At 44.1% G+C, this 16,753-nt stretch overlaps 1 protein-coding gene across 3 annotated transcripts in view; it reads left to right on the forward strand.

Moving 5' to 3' along the window:
* Positions 1-16,753, forward strand: part of sigirr (single immunoglobulin and toll-interleukin 1 receptor (TIR) domain) — a 60,624-nt gene that overhangs the window by 13,515 nt on the left and 30,356 nt on the right. The window lies entirely within an intron of this gene.

A 16,753-nucleotide genomic window follows, 5' to 3' on the forward strand; every position in this document is an offset into this window, starting at 1 on the left:
AGAGGGACCGTTCTACCTCCAAGCATGGAAGGGAAGTGTGGGTGTGAGGTGGCTGCAGTCCAGTCTGTAAATGCCCTACCTACAGGTAAGCACTGGCTGATTAAACAGATAATAACACAGAGTGTTAAATAATCATAGTTTTCTTCCACCCTCTGATTTCTCTCCTGAAGATACTGCCATCTTGCTAGGATATAGTTAGGATCTGGCAATTTTCTGGTATCTTACCCAGGATGTCATCCATCCTACAAGAGCCCAGACCCTACTAATACATTGACTTAGATGGTATTCCTCCTTGCTCCATCCTCATTGTGTTGAAATCAAGACTGATCACATCACCCCCTACTCTAATTCAATCTCTCCCAGACCTCAAAACTGAAATTCCTTACCCCTCACTCTGCCTTTCTTCTTACAATCCATGTTCTTTTAAAGACCAAGCTTGGCTTTATCTAATTGTAACTTTTTCTGTTTTCCTTATCTTCTACTCTTTTCAACCTTGATGAGGCTTGCTCTATGAGCCAAGCCCTGCATCCAGGATTCTCAATTAAAAAAAATATACAGTGAGTGTTGGCAGGTTATTCAACCATGGAGGGCACCAGTTATCCACACTTTCCAGTCAGAGTTGGTGGAGAGACTCATGAACTTCTGGCCTCCCTAGTCTAAGAGCTTCGAGGCCAATTTAGCTTCCCAACTGCTCCCCTATCCGTCATCAGCGAAATCAGTCACCGAGCGGGAATTGAGCCTGGAACCTTCTGGTCTGTATGCCTTGGGTGTTGTTGACTAGTTTACTCTTTAGCATTGCTGGAGTCCTTTTTTTGTCCTCTGATGGTCTGCGACTACAGATGCTATGGTTGCATGTGACCTTTTTTGGTGTGTTTCTGCATTTAATCAAAGACCATTTATTTTTGGAACCTTTTAGTGGGTTAATTACAGTGTGAGTGCAGACTCAGTGCTGCTTGGCTCAATATGTGCAAACTATCTAATATTACTTGTACATGCCGTAAAGCAATGTTGCTCAATACAAATCTCTGACTAGCCACAGGCATGGCTACAGTAACATCATTTTAGCTACATGCACTCATTTCAGTAGAATTCACCATGCATGCAATACAGGTACATCACGTGTATATTCACTTAACAAATATCTACCACTATTCGGTGCGAAATATTACAGTCTTGCTCTTTCACCAAAGTTTGGAATTCTGAAATGAATTTATCAGACACTGTTCATCTTTGTGCAGCTTCTAGGATTGTGTCCAGCAGTTGCGAGTGGTACAAGTATAACATCCCAAAACCGGAAACCTCTGGACCGAGGCCATTCCGGAGTTCGGAGAAGAAAGCTGATGTCCCGAATCCGGAAACCCTTGGGCTGAGTTTCGGGTATTTCTGGATTTCGGAGACAATCCGACGTCCCGAATCTGGAAACCCTTGGACCAACTTTCGGGTATTTCCGGATTTCGGAGCAATACATCCAACAGCCCGAATATGGCAACCTTGAGGCCGGACTGTGCCGGGCTGTGTATTTTTTTGGATTCCTGTTTGGAAAAAGGTATGTGCAGCTTAAAAGTCTGGTTTTCGGGAAATATTTCCGAATTCCGAACAACGACTCTTGCAATTTGCACAATGTCGGCTTTTCGGACAATTACGGTTTTTAGAACTCAGGATTTCGGACATTCTACTTGTACTTTGACTTCAAAGTGATTGCTGACTTGCCCAACAGGCGGTGCCATACCCGCCCCTGCTCACCAGGACACGGTTGGATGCTGGCCGTCCTTTGCACCTGCTCGTTATTGGTTGGTTTGCTTTCTTCTGCTGGCCTGGAGTGGATAGTCCGATTGGTCGAGCTGATCATGATGATAGCTCCCCTCTCCAACTTGTGTTTCCATGGTGCTGAACTCCAGCTTTTACACTCATGTTACACACCGTTTTAGCAGACAATTAATAATCAGTGACTAAGAAATGAATAAAAAAAACACTTGCACACTGTGCCTTTCAGCTTACCATTTTACCAACAAATGCACAAATGGGTTAAAGGACACATGCATACATCATGTGACTGAGTATTGAGATCACATGCTCAACGACGGTGCCTATTACTCATTTTTTATTTAGTAATCAAAAATGCAATTAGCCACAACTGGCTAATGTTGCTGTAAAGGGAAAGGAATGTCTAGTGGGGTCTGTTGCATTTTATATCCACAAAAATACCTGTTCAGCATCCTTGGGTTTGGCCAGTTTGTCTTGGGATCAAAGTTGCATTTGTCATTCCATTCTTTGGAGTTGTTCCAGAATGCTCCCCATCAACTACACCATAATGTGACCCGTTGGTGAGGAGGGGGCCTGACCTGATGGCAAGCTATTGACATTTGAAGAAAAAAGTCAACAAATATTTATATTCCTCTTTTTTAATATGAACTTGTAGAGTACTTTTAGTAATCAATTACATTTACACACTCTCTTCCCCCAATGAATTACATTCCTCTTTAAGAAGTAAACTAATTTGTGCTAACTCAGGCATCAGCTGTGGCTTCCTCAAGTTTACAGCCCCACCCGAGTTCAGGGAAAGTTCCCTGGCTGTGGTCTTTCTCTGGTAGTATCCAGACTTACAAGTGTTACACAGATTTGTTTGAACCCAGCAACTCCTAAACATTCAAGTTTTTAAAAGGAAATGAATTGAGTTGTGCGATAACTGAGTAGATAAATGGGTACCTAGTGTGGCATTGAGGCAAACAGATTATACACAATCTCTGGCCTGTACTGAGTTAACTGATCTCAGCCAGAGCAGCAACTAGGGTGCTACCGCTGGCCTTAATTTGCTGGGCTAGAGTAAGGAAGAATCGAACCCATTTCCTGCTCTTACTTGTTATACATTGACACCCTGCTATAAAAGTCACATCTGAATATAGGGTGAGAACAGGATTGGGCTGAGCTATGATGTCCCCTCAATTGTCCAACAGACTACTGACACTATCTAGATTCACACATGAAGAGGATGAGGTAATGATGCTGCCACTCCTGCCAATGTGTATTGAAATGTAACCTGACAAAACTCGTTGTCTTCCAGAGGAGAGAAAATTGGGAAAGAAAATTGCAGACTCCTAGTGCCACCCTGTATAGAATGAATATTTCTACTACATATGTCCCTGGAGTTGTGTACAGACCTCCAAACAGTAGTAGTGATGTTGGGGAGGGCATCAAACAGGAAATTAGGGGTGCATGCAATAAAGGTGCAGCAGTTATCATGGGTGACTTTAAGATGCATATAGATTGGGCTTACCAAACTGGAAGCAATACAGTGGAGGAGGATTTCCTGGAGTGCATAAGGGATGATTTTCTAGACCAATATGTCGAGGAACCAACTAGGGGGGAGGCCATCTTAGACTGGGTGTTGTGTAATGAGAGAGGATTAATTAGCAATGTGCAAGGTTCCTTGGGGAAGAGTGACCATAATATGGTGGAATTCTACATTAGGATGGAGAATGAAACAGTTAATTCAGAGACCATGGTCCAGAACTTAAAGAAGGGTAAATTTGAAGCTATGAGGCGTGAATTGGCTAGGATAGATTGGCGAATGATACTTAAGGGATTGACAGTGGATGGGCAATGGCAGACATTTAGAGACCGCATGGATGAAATACAGCAATTGTACATCCCTGTCTGGCATAAAAATAAAAAAGGGAAGGTGGCTCAACCGTGGCTATCAAGGGAAATCAGGGATAGTATTAAAGCCAAGGAAGTGGCATACAAATTGGCCAGAAATAGCAGCGAACCCGGGGACTGAGCGAAATTTAGAACTCAGCAGAGGAGGACAGAGGGTTTGATTAGGGCAGGGAAAATGGAGTACAAGAGGAAGCTTGCAGGGAACATTAAGACGGACTGCAAAAGTTTCTATAGATATGTAAAGAGAAAAAGGTTAGCAAAGACAAACGTAGGTCCCCTGCAGTCAGAATCAGGGGAAGTCATAACGGGGAACAAAGAAATGACAGACCAATTGAACAAGTACTTTGGTTCGGTATTCACTAAGGAGGACACAAACAACCTTCCGGATATAAAAGGGGTCAGAGGGTCTAGTAAGAAGGAGGAACTGAGGGAAATCCTTATTAGTCGGGAAATTGTGTTGGGGAAATTGATGGGATTGAAGGCAGATAAATTCCCAGGGCCTGATGGACTGCATCCCAGAGTACTTAAGGAGGTGGCCTTGGAAATAGCGGATGCATTGACAGTCATTTTCCAACATTCCATAGACTCTGGATCAGTTCCTATGGAGTGGAGGGTAGCCAATGTAACCCCACTTTTTAAAAAAGGAGGGCGAGAGAAAACAGGGAATTATAGATTGGTCAGCCTGACATCGGTAGTGGGTAAAATGATGGAATCAATTATTAAGGATGTCATAGCAGCGCATTTGGAAAGAGGTGACATGATAGGTCCAAGTCAGCATGGATTTGTGAAAGGGAAATCATGCTTGACAAATCTTCTGAAATTTTTTGAGGATGTTTCCAGTCGAGTGGACAAGGGAGAACCAGTTGATGTGGTGTATTTGAACTTTCAGAAGGCTTTCGACAAGGTCCCACGCAAGAGATTAATGTGCAAAGTTAAAGCACATGGGATTGGGGGTAGTGTGCTGAAGTGGATTGAGAACTGGTTGGCAGACAGGAAGCAAAGAGTAGAAGTAAATGGGTACTTTTTAGAATGGCAGGCAGTGACTAGTGGGGTACCGCAATGTTCTGTGCTGGGGCCCCAGCTGTTTACATTGTACATTAATGATTTAGACGAGGGGATTAAATGTAGTATCTCCAAATTTGCGGATGACACTAAGTTGGGTGGCAGTGTGAGCTGCGAGGAGGATGCTATAAGGCTGCAGAGTGACTTGGATAGGTTAGGTGAGTGGGCAAATGCATGGCAGATGAAGTATAATGTGGATAAATGTGAGGTTATCCACTTTGGTGGTGAAAACAGAGAGACAGCCTATTATCTGAATGGTGACACATTAGGAAAAGGGGAGGTGCAACGAGACCTGGGTGTCATGGTACATCAGTCATTGAAGGTTGGCATGCAGGTACAGCAGGCGGCTAAGAAAGCAAATAGCATGTTGGCATTCATAGCGAAGGGATTTGAGTACAGGGGCAGAAAGATGTTACTATAGTTGTAAAGGGCCTCGATGAGGCTACACCTGGAGTATTGTGTACAGTTTTGTTCTCCTAACTTGAGGAAGGACATTCTTGCTATTGAGGGAGTGCAGCGAAGGTTCAACCGACTGATTCCCGGGATGGCGGGACTGACATATCAAGAAAGACTGGATCAACTGGGCTTGTATTCACTGGAGTTCAGAAGAATGAGAGGGGATCTCATAGAAACGTTTAAAATTCTGACGGGTTTAGACAGGTTAGATGCAGGAAGGATGTTCCCAATGTTGGGGAAGTCCAGAACCAGGGGTCACAGTCTAAGGATAAGGGGTAAGCCATTTAGGACCGAGATGAGGAGAAACTTCTTCACCCAGAGAGTGGTGAACCTATGGAATTCTCTACCACAGAAAGTTGTTGAGGCCAATTCACTAAATATATTCAAAAAGGAGTTGGATGTCGTCCTTACTACTAGGGGGATCAAGGGGTATGGCGAGAAAGCAGGAATGGGGTACTGAAGTTGCATGTTCAGCCATGAACTCATTGAATGGCAGTGCAGGCTAGAAGGGCCGAATGGCCTACACCTGCACCTATTTTCTATGTTTCTATGTTTCTATGATGCCACTGCTGTTGTCACCAGCCTACATTAGCAGACAGAATCCATCCAGTTTACAGACAGCAGTCAGTGACAGAAGGTCTGTCTGCTGTTTCACCTCTGTAGCCAGGTGTGCTGAAGCCAAATGTGGCGATTTCTTCCTCTCGAACAACTGCCCAGGTGAGATTGGCTAACTCAGTGCCCATGAGGGATTGAACCTGAGGCTGGATGATGCAGTTGCCTACTGAGTCTCCAGGGAGCACTATAAACTGCAGATTTTGTTATTATTATTCGTTCCGGGATGTGGGCGTTGCTGGCAAGGCCGGCATTTATTGCCCATCCCTAATTGCCCCTTGAGAAGCTGGTGCTGAGCTGCCTTGAACCGCTGCAGTCAGTGTGATGAAGGTGCTCCCACAGTGCTGTTGGGGAGGGAGTTCTGGGACTTTGACCCAGCGACGATAAAGAAACGGCGATATATTTCCAAGTCAGGATGGTGTGTGACTTGGAGGGGAATGTGGAGGTGATGGTGTTCCCATGCGCCTGCTGCCCTTGTCCTTCTAGGTGGTAGAGGTCGCGGGTTTGGGAGGTGCTGCCGAAGAAGCCTTGGCGAGTTGCTGCAGTGCATCTTGTAGATGGTACACACTGCAGCCATGGTACGTCGGTGGTGGAGGGAGTGAATGTTTAAGGTGGTGGATGGGGAGACAATCAAGTGGGCTGCTTTGTCCTGGAAGGTGTCGAGCTTAGAACATAAGAACATAAGAAATAGGAGCAGGAGTAGGACATACGACCCCTCGAGTCTGCCCCGCCATTTAATAAGATCATGGCTGATCTGATCATGTACTCTGATCCACTTCCCTGCCCGCTCCCCATAACCCCTTATCATTTAAGAAACTGTCTATTTCTGTCTTAAATTTATTCAATGTCCCAGTTTTCATAGCTCTCTGAGGCAGCGAATTTCATAGATTTACAACCCTCTGAGAGAAGAAATTTCTCCTCATCTCTGTTTTAAATGGGTGGGCCCTTAATCTAAGATTATGCCCTCTAGTTCTAATCTACCCTATCAGTGGAAACATCCTCTCTGCATCCACCTTGTTAAGCCCCCTCATAATCTAGTACGTTTCAATAAGATCACCTTTCATTCTTCTGAATTCCAATGAGCAGAGGTCCAACCTACTCAACCTTTCCTCATAAGTCAACCCCCTCATCTCTTCTCTGAACTGCCTCCAAAGCAAGTATATCCTTTCGTAAATATGGAAACCAAAACTGCATGCAGTATCCCAGGTGTGACCTCACCAATACCCTGTATAGCTGTAGTAAGACTTCCCTGCTTTTATACTCCATCCCCTTTGCAATAAAGGCCAAGATACCATTGGCCTTCCTGATCACTTGCTGTACCTGCATACAATCCTTTTGTGTTTCATGCACAAGTACCCCCAGGTCCCGCTGTACTGAGGCACTTTGCAATCTTTCTCCATTTAAGTAATAACTTGCTCTTTGATTTTTTTCTGCCAAGGTGCATGACCTCACACTTTCCAACATTATACTCCATCTGCCAAATTTTTGCCCATTCACTAAGCCTGCCTATGTCAGTTTGCAGATTTTTTGTGTCCTCCTCACGCATTGCTTTTCCTTCCATCCTTGTATCATCAGCAAGCTTGGCTACGTTACACTTAGTCCCTTCTTCCAAGTCGTTAATATACATTGTAAATAGTTGGGGTCCCAGCACTGATCCCTGCGGCACCCCACTAGTTACTGTTTGCCAACCAGAGAATGAACCATTGATCCTGACTCTCTGTTTTCTGTTAGTTATCCAATCCTCTATCCTTGCTAATATATTACCCCCGTGAACTTTTATCTTGTGCAGTAACCTTTTATGTGGCACCTTGTCAAATGCCTTCTGGAAATCCAAATACACCATATCCACTGGTTCCCCTTTATCCACCCTGTTTGTTACATCTTCAAAGAACTCCAGCAAATTTGTCAATCATGACTTCCCCTTCATAAATCCATGCTGACTCTGCCTGACCGAATTTTGCTTTTCCAAATGTCCTGCTACTGCTTCTTTAATAATGGACTCCAACATTTTCCCAACCACAGATGTTAGGCTAACTGGTCTATAGTTTCCTGCTTTTTGTCTGCCTCCTTTTTAAAATAGGGGCGTTACATTTGCAGTTTTCCAATCTGCTGGGACCTCGCAAGAATCCAGGGAATTTTGGTAAATTACAACCAATGCATCCACAATCCCTGCCACTACTTCTCTTAAGACCCTAGGATGCAAGCCATCGGGTCCAGGGGATTTATCTTCCTTTAGTCCCATTATCTTACTCCCTTCCCACACCCACCACTTATCCAAACTCTAACTCTCCTCCCACCAGTATCACAGCCTCGAAGCCCATCTCCAACTGCTTTCATACCTGGAGGCTCCCCTTGAATTGCTCCCACATCCGAAAGACCTCCTCCTTCAATGCTGGTACCCACTCTCCTATTCCCAAACGCTGGCCCTGCCATCCCAGACCTCAGAACCCCCTTCTTGCCAAAACAACACCCCTAAGATAATCAGTCCCAGACCACAGGACCCCTTCCCAGTACTCTGCCAATGTAAACATAGAAACATAGAAAATAGGTGCAGGAGTAAGCGATTCGGCCCTTCGAGCCTGCACCGCCATTCAATGAGTTCATGGCTGAACATGCAACTTCAGTACCACATTCCTGCTTTCTCGCCATATCCCTTGCTTCCCCTAGTAGTAAGGACTACATCTAACTCCTTTTTGAATATATTTAATGAATTGGCCTCAACAACTTTCTGTGGTAGAGAATTGCACAGGTTCACCACTCTCTGGGTGAAGAAATTTCTCCTCATCTCAGTCCTAAATGGATTACCCCTTATCCTGAGACTGTGACCCCTGGTTCTGGACTTCCCCAACATTGGGAACATTCTTCCTGCATCGAACCTGTCTAAACCCGTCAGAGTTTTAAACGTTTCGATGAGATCCCCTCTCATTCTTCTGAACTCCAGTGAATACAAGCCCAGTTGATCCAGTCTTTCTTGATATGTCAGTCCCGCCATCTGGTGAACCTTCGCTGCACTCCCTCAATAGCAAGAATGTCCTTCCTCAAGTTAGGAGACCAAAACTGTACACAATACTCCAGGTGTGGCCTCACCAAGGCCCTGTACAACTGTAGTAACACCTCCCTACCCCTGTACTCAAATCCCCTCGCTATGAAGGCCAACATGCCATTTGCTTTCTTAACCGCCTGCAGTACCTGTATGCCAATCTTCAATGACTGATGTACCATGACACCCAGGTCTCGTTGCACCTCCCCTTTTCCTAATCTGTCACCATTCAGATAATAGTCTGTCTCTCTGTTTTCACCACCAAAGTGGATAACCTCACATTTATCCACATTATACTTCATCAGCCATGCATTTGCCCACTCACCTAACCTATCCAAGTCACTGTGCAGCCTCATAGCAACCTCCTCGCAGCTCACACCTGCCACCCAACTTAGTGTCATCCCCAAATTTGGAGATACTACATTTAATCCCCTCGTCTAAATCATTAATGTACAATGATCAACTCTTTCCAAATGCGCTGCTATGACATCCTTAATAATTGATTCCATCATTTTACCCACTACCGATGTCGGGCTGACCGGTATGTAATTCCCTGTTTTCTCTCTCCCTCCTTTTTTAAAAAATGGGGTTACATTGGCTAACCTTCACTCCATAGGAACTGATCCAGAGTCTATGGAATGTTGGAAAATGACTATCAATACATCTGCTATTTCCAAGGCCATCTCCTTAAGTACTCTGGGATGCAGTCCATCAGGCCCTGGGGATTTATCGGCCTTCAATCCCATCAATTTCCCCAACACAGTTTCCTGACTAATAAGGATTTCCCTCAGTTCCTCCTTGTCACTTGACCCTCTGACCCCTTTTATATCCGGAAGGTTGTTTGGTTCGGTATTCACTAAGGAGGACACAAAGTACTTGTTTAATTGGTCTGCCGTTTCTTTGTTCCCCATTATGACTTCCCCTGATTCTGACTGCAGGGGACCTACATTTGTCTTACTAACCTTTTTCTCTTTACATATCTATAGAAACTTTTACAATCTGTCTTACTGTTCCCTGCAAGCTTCCTCTCGTACTCTATTTTCCCTGCCCTAATCAAACCCTTTGTCCCCCTCTGCTGAGTTCTAAATTTATCCCAGTCCCCGGGTTCGCTGCTATTTCTGGCCAATTTGTATGCCACTTCCTTGGCTTTAATACTATCCCTGATTTCCCTTGATAGCCACGGTTGAGCCACCTTCCCTTTTTTATTTTTATGCCAGACTGGGATGTACAATTGCTGTATTTCATCCATGCGGTCTCGAAATGTCTGCCATTCCCCATCCACTGTCAACCCCTTAAGTATCATTCGCCAATCTATCCTAGCCAATTCACGCCTCATACCTTCAAAGTTACCCTTCTTTAAGTTCTGGACCATGGTCTTTGAATTAACTGTTTCATTCTCCATCCTAATGTATAATTCCACCATATTATGGTCACTCTTCCCCAAGGGGCCTTGCACAACGAGATTGCTAATTAATCCTCTCTCATTACACAACACCCAGTCTAAAATGGCCTCCCCCTTAGTTGGTTCCTCGACATATTGGTCCAGAAAACCATCCCTTATGCACTCCAGGAAATCCTCCTCCACCGTATTGTTTCCAGTTTGGTTAGCCCAATCTATATGCATATTAAAGTCACCCATGATAACTGCTGCACCTTTATTGCATGCACCCCTAATTTCCTGTTTGATGCCCTCCCCAACATCACTACTACTGTTTGGAGGTCTGAACACAACTCCCACTAATGTTTTTTGCCCTTTGGTGTTCTGCAGCTCTACCCATATAGATTCCACATCATCCAAGCTAAATGTCCTTCCTAACTATTGCATTAATCTCCTCTTTAACCAGCAATGCTACCCCACCTCCTTTTCCTTTTATTCTATCCTGAATGTTGAATACCCTTGGATGTTGAGTTCCCAGCCCTGATCATCCTGGAGCCACGTCTCTGTAATCCCAATCACATCATATCTTTAACATCTATTTGCACAGTTCATTCATCCACCTTATTACGGATACTCCTTGCATTAAGACACACAGCCTCCAGGCTTGTTTTTTTTAACATCCTTTGTCCTTTTAGAATTATGATGTAGTGTGGCCCTTTTTGTTTCTTGCCTTTGTTTACTCGGCCTTCCACTATTGCCTTTTACCTTTCTACCATCTGTTTCTGACTCCATATTACTTCACCCTGTCTCGCTGCATAGGTTCCCATCCCCCTGCCATATTAATTTAAACACTCCCGAACTGCATTAGCAAATGTTACCCCCAGGACATCCCAAGTGCAGACCATCCTTTTGTACAGGTCCCACTTTCTCCAGAACTGGTTCCAATGTCCCAGGAATTTGAATCCCTCCCTCTTCCACCACTGCTCAAGCCACACATTTATTCTAACTATCCTGCTCCCTCTACTCTGATTAGCATATGGCACTGGTAGCAATCCAGAGCTTACTACCTTTGAGGTCCTACTTTTTAATTTAACTCCTAGCTCCCTAAATTCAGCTTGTAGGACCTCTTCCCGCTTCTTACTTATATCGTTGGTAACTACATATACCACGACAACTGGCTGTTCACCCTCCCTCTCCAGAATGCTCTGCAGCCGCTCCGAGACATCCTTGACCATTGCACCAGGGAGGCAACGTACCATCCTGGAGTCTCAGTTGCGGCCGCAGAAACTCCTATCTATTCCCCTTACAATAGAGTCCCCTATCACTATAGCTCTCCCACTCTTTTTGCCGCCCTTCTGTGCAGCAGAGCCACCCATGGTGCCATGAACCTGGCTGCTGGTGCCTTCCCCTGGTAAGTCATCTTCCCCAACAGTATCTAAAACGGTTTTCTCTTTTGGAGGGAGATGACCGCAGGGGACTCCTGCACTACCTTTCTGCTCTTGCCTTGTCTCTTGGTCACCCATTCACTTTCTGTCCTAACCCTTGCCTGCGGTGTGACCAACTCACTAAATGTGCTATCCACAACATTCTCAGCATCGCGCATGCTCCAGAGTGAGTCCATCCGCAGCTCCAGTGCCGTCATGCGGTCTGTCAGGAGCTGCAGCTGGACACACTTCCCGCACACATAGTAGTCAGGGACACTTCCAGTGTCCCAGATTTCCCACATAGCACAGGAGGAGCATGACATGGGTCCGAGCTCTCCTGCCATGACTTAACCCTTAAATTAATTTACTTACTAAAATTTACTTAAACACCAAACAGCTACTTAGTAGTTCGCTGCCAATTAAACCAATCTAAAAGTCAGTCTAAAAGAGAGTTATACTTGCCAGTCGATCAGCCAACCACTTATCAGCTTGGCTGTGACATCACCTCTCGATTTCGCACCCCTCTATCTTTGTCTGAAGCTGGTTGGGCTGGTCTCTGGGCCTCCGTCTCCTACTCTCGCACTCCTTATCAACTGTTCTAGTGTCAGGACTGGTAGGAAAAGCAAGACAAAACAGCACCTGTCACCCCCACTTGCCCGAACTCACCCACTTACCAAACTCACGAATGCCACTCTATGCTGCTGTACACTTCACAAACATAGATTCCCTCTACAGTAGTGCTGTAGCTCCGAACCACCCACCAATGCTTAAAAACAAGTCAAACCCCCTGTAACTGCTGCTGAATCCCACAATTCGCACCTTTTCATACAATCTTGTCCCACATACCTGCCTTCTGTCTGCTCCAAGTTGCCTACTGTCTTCATGTGTATCTTGGACTTTAAAACAGGTTAGAAATAAAAATTATAGACGTGGTTAAAGTATATATGAAGGAAGGCCACTAATTTATAGAAAAAAATGGAATGTTACAGAATTTGGTTCCAGAATAAACAAACAAAAAACGGATTTGGCTGAAATGAACAATGCCAAAGGCGATCCTCTAATATGATGCATGCGTGTGTTGTGTATAAAGAAAGAATGAACCTAACTTTATATAGCTGCTTTCACGGCCTCAATACATCTCAAAAGCTAGCACTTTACAGCCAATGCAGTGTAGTCACTGTTGGAGGTGGGTGACCGAGGCAGCCAATCGTGCACAGAAAGGTCCCATAAACAGCAATGAGAATGACCAGATAATCTTTGACGATGGTTGAGGGATAGCTATTAGCTGGGACACTAGGGAGTGTGTATCTGTAGTGAGTGTGCAAGTATGTTGTGAGATTTATAGTGAGGGTATAGCAAGCAATTCCAAACATGACAGTAAAATCCCAACCAGAATGTGGGAACCTTGCCAATATTCCAAAAGATGTTTGTGTGAATCATGATTTGAAATAAACCAGTAAAAAATGTAATGGGAATGCCAGCTGTGTAGCCTCCATAGAATGGAAGACAAATTGTACAAAATAAAGTGGGAGATACTGTTTTGGGATTACTGGTTCATCCACACCTTTCTTAACTGCGCTCCTCTAATCCCAGCACAGCAGACTGAATCTTAAAATGTCTTCACTACACAGCCACGTTGCAGGAAGGCTGGAAGGAGATGAGAAATAATGTGGAAATGGCACATTAATAACACATGGGAATGCTGGAAAGAGAGAAGTAATTATAAAATCATAGAATGGTCTCCTTCTATGCTATATCATTCAGCCCATCGAACCCATGTCTGCTCTTCGAAAGAGCTATCCAATTAGTCCCAGTCTCCTGCCCTCTCCCCATAGCACTGCAATTTTTTCCTCTTCATGTATTTATCCAATTCTATTTTAAAGTTACCAATGAACCTGCTTCCACCAGCCTTTCAGGCAGTGCATTCCACATCATCGAAACTCATTGTGGGGGGGAGAAAAAACTCATCTTGCCTCTGGTTCTTTTGCCAAGTGCCTTAAATCTGTGTCGTCTGGTTACTGACCCCAGTGGAAATGATTACTCTCTATTTACTCTGTCAAAAGCCTTCATGATTTGGAACACCACCATTAAATCTCCCCTTAAACTTCTCTGCTCTACAGAGAACAACCCCAGCTTCTATGATCTCTCCACAAAACTGAAGTCTCACATCCCTGGTACCAATCTGGTCAATCTCCTCTGCCCCCTCTCCAAAGTCTGGACATCCTTCTTAAAGTGTGGTGCCACAATTGGGCACACTACTCCAGCTGGAACCTAACCAGTGATTTCTAGGTTTAGCATAACTTCCTTGCTTTTGTGTACTCTATGCCTCTGTTTATAAAGCCAAGAATCCCATGTGTTTTTTTTAATAGCCTGCTCAATTTGTCCAGCCATATTCAAAGATATGTGTAGATACATCCCCAGGTCAATCTGTTCCTGCACCCTGTTTAAATGGTACCATTTAGTTTATCATTCTTCCTACTAAAATGCATCACTTCACGCTTCTCTGCGTTAAATTTCATCTGCCATGTGCAATCAAACAAACTTTGGTACCAAGCCATTTGAGATATTAGGGCAGGTGACCAAAAGCTTGGTTAATGGGGTCGGTTTTCAGCATCCAAAAGGAGGAGAGAGACTGCTACAGGACATACATAGGCAAGCGGGATATGGGCAGATATGTGGTAGATGCAGTTCAAATGTAGAAAAATATGGTAATACATTTTGCAGTAAGACTAGAGAAAGCATGCGCCCCTTACATAGTAGAATTTTAAATGGAGTAGATACATAGAGGGTCATTGGTGTGAGGATATAGAACATTAAAGAAAGGGTATCAGCAGAAGAAACCAAGGCCATAAAAATCCAAATAGAATCTTTGGTTTGTATCGAGAGGTATATTACAAAAGCAGGGAAGTAATGTTGAACTTGGGTTGCAGTTGCAATGTTGCAGGTTTAGGCACCCCAGTATCATTCACTGGGTGTAACACCATAGGAACAATTAAACAAAGGGGAAAATAATTTGCATTATATAGTGCCTTTCAAGTGCTCGGGATATTTCAAATTGCTTTACTGCCAATGAATTATTCGAGGTGTATTTACTGCTGTTTTGTAGGCAAGCATGTCAGCCAATTTGTGCACAGCAAGGTCCCACAGATAGCAGGGAGTTAAATGATCAGATGATCTTTATTTGATGGAAGCCTGTCCTATCTGAAGCTGTATTCACTAGTCTGAGTATCAGCCTGCCCCGGCCATTCATTATGCTGCATGAGAAAGGTTAACAGCTCTGACTGGGAAGCAATTAACCCTCAATCTCTGTTTACCAGGAGATTTCCCCAATTTAAATCTCCCCTCTCTTTCTAATAACATAATAACATTACAAATAGGAGCAGGTGTTGGCCGTACGGCCCCTCGAGCCTGCTCCGCCATTCAATACGATCATGGCTGATCTGATCATGGACTCAGCTCCACTTCCCTGCCCGCTCCCCATAACCCTTTACTCCCTTATCGCTCAAAAATCTGTCTATCTCTGTCTTAAATATATTCAATGACCCAGCCTCAACAATTCTCTGGGGCAGAGAATTCCACAGATTTACAACCCACTGAGAGAAGAAATTCCTCCTCATCTCAGTTTTAAATGGGCGGCCCCTTATTCTGACACTATGTCCCCTAGTTTTAGTTTCCCCTATGAGTAGAAATATCCTCTCTGCATCCACCTTGTCGAGCCCCTTCATTATCTTATATGTTTCGATAAGATCACCTCTCATTCTTCTGAACTGCAATGAGTATAGACCCAAAGTTCTCAACCTATCTTCATAAGTCAACTCCCCTCATCTCCGGAATCAACCTAGTTAACCTTCTCTGAACAACCTCCAATGCAAGTATATCCTTCCTTAAATACGGAGACCAGAACTGTACGCAGTATTCCTGTACAGTTGTAGTAGGACTTCTCTGCTTTTATACTCTATCCCCCTTGAAATAACAGCCAACATTCCATTTGCCTTCCTGATTACTTGCTGTACCTGCACACTAACTTTTTGTGTTTCATGCACACGGACCCCAGGTCCCTCTGTACTGCAGCACTTTGCAATTTTTCTCCATTTAAATTATAATTTTCTTTTCTATTATTTCTGCCAAAGTGGATAACCACAAATTTTCCCACTCACTTAGCCTGTCTGTATATGTTTGCAGATTATTTGTATCCTCCTCTCAATTTGCTTTCCCACCCATCTTTGTATCATCAGTAAACTTGGCTACATTACACTTGGTCCCTTCATCCAAGTCATTAATAGAGATTGTAAATAGTTGAGGACCCAGCACCAATCCTTGTGGCACCCCACTAGTCACTCTTTGCCAACCGGAAAATGACCCATTTATCCCGACTCTCTGTTAGTTAGCCAATCCTCTATCCATACTAATTTATTACCCCCAACCCCGTGAGTTTTTATCTTGTGCGGTAACCTCTTATGTGGCACCTTATAGAATGCCTTCTGGAGATCCAAATACACCACATCCACTGGTTCCCCTTTATCCACCCTGCTTGTTACATCCTCAAAGAACTCCAGCAAATTTGTCAAACATGATTTCCCTTTCATAAAACCATGCTGACTCTGCTTGATTGAATTATGCTTTTCCAAATGTCCCGCTACTGCTTCCTTAATAATGGAATACAGCATTTTACCAATGACAGATGTTAGGCTAACTGGTCTATAGTTTCATGCTTTTTGTCTGCCTCCTTTTTTACATTTGCGGTTTTACAATCCACTGGGACCACCCCAGAATCCAGGGAATTTTGGTAGATTACAACCAATGCATCCACTATCTCTGCAGCCACTTCTTTTAAGACCCTAGGATGTAAGCCATCGGGTCCAGGGGACTTGTCCGCTTTTAGTCCCATTATTTTACCAAGTACTACTTCATTAGTGATGATGATTGTATTAAGTTCCTCCCTCCCTATAGCCCCTTGATTATCCCCTATTGGGATGTTTTTAGTGTCTTCTATCGTGTAGTGAAGACCGATACAAAATATTTGTTCAACGTCTCTGCCATTTCCCCGTTCTCCATTATTAATTCCCCAGTCTCATCCTCTAAGGGACCAACATTTACTTTAGCCACTCTTTGCCTTTTTATGTA

Source organism: Pristiophorus japonicus, chromosome 14 (genome assembly GCF_044704955.1).
Source record: "Pristiophorus japonicus isolate sPriJap1 chromosome 14, sPriJap1.hap1, whole genome shotgun sequence".
Classification (NCBI taxonomy): domain Eukaryota; kingdom Metazoa; phylum Chordata; class Chondrichthyes; family Pristiophoridae; genus Pristiophorus; species Pristiophorus japonicus.